Genomic DNA, 7,597 nt, shown 5'->3' on the forward strand with positions numbered 1-7,597 from the left:
TACCTTTAGAAACTTTTACAGTCAGTTTTTATATTCCCTGCAAGCTTACTCTCGTACTCTATTTTCCCCCTCTTAACCAATCCCTTGGTCCTCCTTTGCTGAATTCTAAACTGCTCCCAATCCTCAGGTCTGTTGTTTTTTTTAGCCAATTTGTATTTGGATCTAATACTGTCTGTAATTTCCCTTGTAAGCATGGTTTGGCCACCTTTCCTGTTTTAGTTTTGTGCCAGACAGGAATAAACAATTGTTGCAGTTCACCCATGAGCTCTTTGAATATTTACCATGTCATTGGACATGGCAGATGGTGGAATTTGAACTCAGTTAAAAAATCTGGAATTAAAAAGTCTAATGATGACCATGAAACCATATGTTGATTGTCACAAAAACCCATCTGGTTTACTAATGCCCCTTAGGGAAGGAAATCTGCTGTCCTTACCTGGTCTGACCTACATGTGACTCCAGACCCACAGCAATGCCTCTGAATAAGGGCAATTAGGGACGGGTAATAAATGCTGGCCTAGCCAGTGATGCCCACATCCCATGAACGAATAAAAAAAATTGTAAATATTTGAGGACCCAGCAATGATCCCAAGTTATAGCTTGCCAAACTGAAAAAGACCCATTTATCCCTACTCTCTGCTTCCTTGGTTAGCTTTGTCCATGCTAACATGTTAACCCCTATACCATGAGATCTTATCTTTGATGTGGCACCTTGTCAAATGCCTTTTGGAAATCCAAGTACACCACATCTGCCAGTTCCTCTTTATCCACCTTGAATGTTACTTCGCCAAAGTCTCTAATACACGATTTCCTTTTCACAGAGCCATGTTGGCTCTGCCTGATCATATCTTGATTTTCTAAGTATCCTGCTATAGCCTCCTTAATAATGGATTCTAGCACTTTCCCTGACAGATGTTAGGCTAACTGGCCTATAGTTTCCTGCTTTCTGCCTCCCTCCTTTCTTGAATAAAGGTGTTACATTAGCTATTTTCCAATCCATTGGGTTCCTTCCAGAATCTAAGGAATTTTGGAAGATTACCAAAGATATGAGCAGGCTGAGATGGGCACAAATGTTATGGGTGTGACAGGGAGATTTCTGAAAAAAGCCAATCATATCTTTCCTACGAAATGTTCACAGATCAACGTTTCCAATGGCAATGTTTGGCTAGGTGAACCTATCAACTGTACTGGTTTTAGCACGCCCAAGGAGGAGGAGAATAAGGCAAAGGGAGGCCCAAGGGGAGGAACAGCAGGGTCCTGAGCCTCAGGGGGCTGCAGCTTCGGAGGAACAGATAGCGCCTGAAGAAGGGAACCGAGGTCAGCAGTGCCGTTGAGCAGGATCTACAGAAGGCATCGCAGTTACCGGCAAATGACCGAAAGACAATGCAGGAGGTGTTTTTACATGACTAGGGAATCCATCGCCAACATCTGCCAAGTCCTGCAAGAAGATCTGCAGCTGCACAGATTGGGAGGCAGTGCTGTGCCTGTGGTGCTGAAGATCACAGCAATGCTGAACTTCCTCGTGACCAGCTCCTTTCAAAGCGTAACTGGGGACTTGTGTGGCATCTCTCAACCAGCCACCCACAAGTGCATTAGGGAGTTTATGGATGCCCTTTTCAGGAAAGCACGAGTTTGTGCTGTTCACCATTGACCCAGAAAGCCAAGCTGCTTGAGCCGTGGGATTTGCATCCATTGCTGCATTCCCTCAGGTCCAAGGGGCAATCGACTGAATGCATGTGACGTTCAGAGCTCCCTGACGTCAGCCAGCCAGATTCATGAACAGGAAGGGATTTCACTCCCTGAATGTCCAGCTTGTGTGTGATCACAGGCAACAATTCATGCAGACGTGCACCTGGTATACACGAAGCTCTCACAACGAGTGTATTCTAAACAACTCATAAGTGCTGAAACTGTTTGCTCCCCCACATTGTCTGCAGGGCTGGCTCATGGGTGATAAGGAATACTCCTAGAAGACTGGGTAATGACTCCCATTCTGGAACCTCCAAACTGACGCCTAAGAGCGGTAAAATGCTGCCCAAGCATGAAGATGAAGTTCTATTGCCTGGACCACTCAGGTGGCACATTCCAATACTCGCTGGCTTGTATATCTAGGATTTTGATTGCTTGCTACTCCCTCTTCAACCTAGCTGAGCAATGGGGCGAGCAATTACCAAAGAGGGAGATAGACAAACCACATGTCTCCTCAGATGAGGAGGATGGAGAGAGTGACGGAGATGCTGAGGGAAGCGATGGTAATGATGCTGCTGAAGAAGCCAGGCAAGTAGTGAGACCCAGCAGACAGGCCAGTGAGAACCTAATAGCAGCTAGATTTGAGGCCAAATAAGTTTCCACGAATGTATAAGGGCATTCAGAGCTATGAGCCCTTGATGGCTGAGAGGCCTTCCTGCCCTCGAGGGAATTGTAAACTTCTGTTGCATCTAGTTATCTTTTTGTCACCCTTATGCCAATGACCTCCTGCTTCTGTTTCTTGGCTACAGCAACATTAGGGAGTTATGCAGGAATACTTGGGCACTAAACATACATACTGATCGCCTTCTTTCTATCCTTTACTGAGGGGTTTTGCTTCCTTTGAGCTGGAACTCTGTGTTCATCCTCTCTGTCGTGTGGAAGTGGCAGCTGGCTGTGGATAAAGCATCAACAGTTGGTGTTGCTGCTCCTCAGAGGTCCAGGCTACTGCTGCATGAGGTGCTGCCGTGCTGCAGTGAAGGCTTAACATGCAGGGAAATGAACACCAGATGAAAGTGAGTAAACTCCAAGGTAGTTGAAAGTATATCCAAGTTGGAAATGACCCTCAAAACTATAGTTTGAGGTTGCAAACACCAGCCTTTGACTGAGATTCACATCAAGCTTTGTGATTTCACTCTTAAAAGGTTTCCTAGGATGTCAGTATTTGTTCATGGGGTATGAGCATCAGAGGTAAAGGTAGCGTTCATTGCCTCACCCCTAATGGTTTTAGAGAAGGTGCTGGTGAGCCACCTTCTTGAATTACTGATGCGCTTGGGGTATAGTTACACCCACAATGCTATTGTGTTGTGGTGGGGGGGGGATTTTTTATCCGGAATTTTCACCCAGCAACGGTGAAGGAATGGGGATATATTTCCATGTCAGCAAGATGGAACAACAGCAACCTGACCGAACACCAAACTGCAAGTCTACCTAGTCTACACCCTTAGCGCAGTAGTGAGACATGGACTATGTGTGCTCAATGGGAGAAAAGGCTGAACATTTTCCATCTTCGCTGCCTCTGAAGTATCCTTGGCATCTCTTGGCAGAACAAGGTCACCAACTCTGAGGATCTGGAACATGCTTAGTCCATCAGCATGTATTCATTGCTCAGCCAACAACACCTGGACTGGCTTGACCACATTCATCGGATGGATGACGGCCTTCTGTACCACAGGATGTAGCAGCCTGTGGCATTGGGGTAGCTATCTGAAACATGGGGCAATGTGCAAGTGGGGTGACATGTCATGAAATCTGTTTTGAGGAGACTTTCCAGACAAGATATTCTTCAAACATCATTGTGTAAGGGGCATTCTGCATTTGCAGAAACACTTGAGGGCCTATACAATGGTTAGCGGATCACCGATGTCACACATGCAGCTAAAGGTTGCACTTCCCTGATGTCATATTCCTCTGAGAGGACAGCAGAGACAGGCAACCTCTGAGTGCACCAGGCACAGATCCACGTGATGCATATGTGAACGTCTACAGTGACCAGCGCCCTTTTAAGTACCACAATAATAGAAACAATCAGCAGCCTTACCTGGTAGAAGAACATAGTATCAAAGTGGGCCAAAAGATTATATTTACCTGCAGTGGTTAGGTTTACATTGACACCCATGCACCCAAAGTGATTTCAATGTTCTTTAATCTTTCTTTTCCTACCACTACATCTTGGGGTTCTGCTAGGCCTGGCTCTCCACAGCAGCCACTTGTTCCATGGAGGCAGCCATGCATTGGCATGCTGGAGCCACATCAGAGAAAACTTGGGCAGATTCCTCTGCTCTTTGCTCTAGTCTGCGCATGCACATGAACTCTGGCAACTCTGCCAGGTGTTCCTCTGCTTGTTTCTGTATCTCCATCATGTCATTAATGGCCCATTCCAGAGGCTTGTCATCTGCATGGGGCTCACTAGCCCTTCAAGTGTCAGAAACCTCAGCCCTTACTCTCTCTGCCAGCTGCAGACCTATGTCACTGATGCCATTACCATATTGTGACCCTGAGCCTACTCTAGATAGATTACCCACCCAGGTGAATGTCTCTGCGCTGCTGGAGGGTGCAGGGGAATGCCTCGATGGTGTATTCTCTGAAGGTTCCAACTCTTCCTCTTTAGAGGTGGAGCTGGAGGTGAATGTGGGGCTAGGGGATGGGTGTCTTCTCCCCTTATGCCTGGAGTGGGAGTGGGCTCCAGAGGCTGCACTGAAGAACATAATAAATTATATGTCGTGAATTGTGAACCTTACACAAGATATGTATAAGCCGTTGCTGCTTCATGTCAGCTGGGAGAAGCAGATTGGAGCCATTCTCACTAGATGGTTGGACAAGTCCAATCTCCCCTTTGGCATAGGGCCAGTTACCTTCTTCTCCCGCCAGCTCCACGGCCTTTTCCACGAACCGGGTGAGGATCCTGATGTCAGGCATTCTTCCCCCTGTCTATGCATATTCATGCTTATTGTGCACATGCTTCTCCTTCAAACAGAGAGCAGCATTGAGATGTGGGCATGGGTACATGAGCTACCAATTTCTGTGTCTGCTTTTCTGGTGAGAAGAATCTGCTGTGGGGTATTCACAGAATCTTTACAGTGCAGAAGGTGGCCATTCAGCCCATTGAGTCTGCTCTGGTGCTCTGAAAGAGCATTCTACTTAGTTCCACACCCCCCCTACTACCCCCCCCCCCCCCCCAGTCACCTCCCCACTTATCACTGTAACCTTGTACATTCTTTCTTTTCAGATAACAATCCAACTCCCTGTTGAATACTCAATTGGACCTGCCTCCACCACCCTCTGGGTGAAAAAATTTTTCCTCACATCACTATTACTCCTTTTGCCAATTATTTTGAATCTGTGCCCTCTAGTTCTTGATGGTCTCTTGAGTGGGAACAGTTTCTCACTATTTACCTTGTCCAAAGCCCACTGGATCTTGAGTACCTCTATCAAGTCTATCTCAGCCTTCTTTTCTCCAAGGAAACAGTCACAACTTCTCCACTCTACCCTCATAGCTACAGTTCTTTATCCCTGGAATCATTCTTGTGAATCTCCTCTGTACTCTCCCCAATGCCTTCACATCCTTTCTCAAGTATGGTGCCCAGAACTGGATGCAGTGCTCCAGGTGGGGGCTAACTAGTGTCTTATACAAGTTCAACATGACCTCCTTACTCTGTACTTAATGGCCCTATTGATAAAACCTAAGATACTATATGTTTTGTTAACTGCTCTCAACATGCCCTGCCATCTTCAATGACTTATGCACATATACACCGAGGTCCCTCTATTCCTGCACCTCCTTTAGAGTTTCTCACTTTATTTTATTCTGTCTCTCCATGTTCTTCCTACCAAAATGAATCACCTCACACTTCTCTGCATTAAACTTCATCTGCCACTTGTATGTTCAATCTACCAACATGTCTATGCGCTTTTGAAGTTCATGACTATCCTCATCACAATTGATGTTTCCAATCTTTGTATCATCCGCAAATTTTGAAATCATGCCCCGAACACCACAGTCTAGGTCAATATATATCAGAAAGAGCAAGGGTCCCAACACTGACACATGGGGAGCTCCAGTGCAGACCTTCCTCCAATCTGAAAAACAACCATTCATCACTACTCTGATTCCTGTCACTCAGCCAATTTCTTATCTAAGTGCCTATTTTCCCTTTTATTCCATGAGCTAGAATTTTGCTCACAAGGCTGTTGTGTGGAACTGTATCAAATGCCTTTTGAAAATCAATATACACCACATCAACAGTGTTGCCCTTATCAACCCTCTCTGTTACTTTGAACAGTTAAAGCTGTTGAATACAGCTGTTCTTGTTTTGGCAAAGAGTTAAATTACTTGGAAAATGGCAAGCATTATATCATCTGTCTAACTGAGATTTCTCTGTCCTGTTCAAAAGTAAACCACCTTTTTTGCTTTTGTCCTTGTCCCACCCACCCTTTGCTCAAAACCTATTATACCTCTAACTTTTCCTAGTTCTAATGAAAGGTCACAAACCTGAATCATTAACTCTGTTTCTCCACTTGGCCTCCTGTTGCCATCCCTGGGAAAGAGGACATCCCTGATTTCCTGGACAGCCAAGTGGAAAGCCTGCAGCAAGGGAAGTGTGGGGCCACATGCTGTCTGGTGTCAGACATCTGTCCGTGGGGGTGGGGATGAATCTTTAAAGCTGGTGATCAGTGATGAAGTGCCTGTCTGGGTGCCTTTTAAATATGGCGCCCAGATCTTCGAACCCATGAGGTAGCAGGGGTGGCGTTGACTTCCTGCCAACCATGCTTCAAAATTCACCACTTTGCACGTGCATGAATAAGTAATGAGCTGTGAGGTGTAATTGCAGAAGTACATCCCACTCGCTGACTTCCGATCCCAGCTCCACACCTTGATTGGAAAGTGGAAAATTCCACCCAATGTTTCAGGTCATACTGACCCTTCATCAGGTTCTTGTGCAGAACATAAACATCTGAATAGACTTGTTCTGTTCCAGGGATGGCAACAGGAGGCCAAGTGGAGAAACAGAGTTAATGATTCAGGTTTGTGACCTTTCATTAGAACTAGGAAAAGTTAGAGATATAATAGGTTTTGAGCAAAGGGTGGGTGGGACAAGGACAAAAGCAAAAAAGGTGGTTTACTTTTGAACAGGACAGAGAAATCTCAATTAGACAGATGATATAATGCTTGCCATTTTCCAAGTAATTTAACTCTTTGCCAAAACAAGAACAGCTGTATTCAACAGCTTTAACTGTTCAAAGTAACAGAGAGGGTTGATAAGGGCAACACTGTTGGTGTGGTGTAAATCGATTTTCAAAAGGCATTTGATACAGTTCCACACAACAGCCTTGTGAGCAAAATTCTAGCTCATGGAATAAAAGGGAAAATAGGCACTTGGATAAGAAATTGGCTGAGTGACAGGAATCAGAGTAGTGATGAATGGTTGTTTTTCAGATTGGAGGAAGGTCTGTACTGGAGCTCCCCATGTGTCAGTGTTGGGACCCTTGCTCTTTCTGATATATATTAATGACCTAGACTGTGGTGTTCGGGGCATGATTTCAAAATTTGCAGATGATACAAAGATTGGAAACATCAATTGTGATGAGGATAGTCATGAACTTCAAAAGCCTATTGCTGTGCTGTAAAGATTCAGTGTAATTTTATGTAGTCACTGATAAGTCTCTTATATGAAGTTGCATTTTAACAATTACATAATTATGTAATGCAGAATTGTGTATTGAGTAACAGAATGTGGAAAGATTGGCAGTTCATAGTGAGTATTTGGAGTTGTAAAGGCCTAAGATACTGAGCACAAAACCGTAACATGTTTGACTCCCTTTACTACACCCAGGGTTTTATAACTATTTT

Source organism: Carcharodon carcharias, chromosome 6, assembly GCF_017639515.1.
Source record: "Carcharodon carcharias isolate sCarCar2 chromosome 6, sCarCar2.pri, whole genome shotgun sequence".
NCBI lineage: Eukaryota > Metazoa > Chordata > Chondrichthyes > Lamniformes > Lamnidae > Carcharodon > Carcharodon carcharias.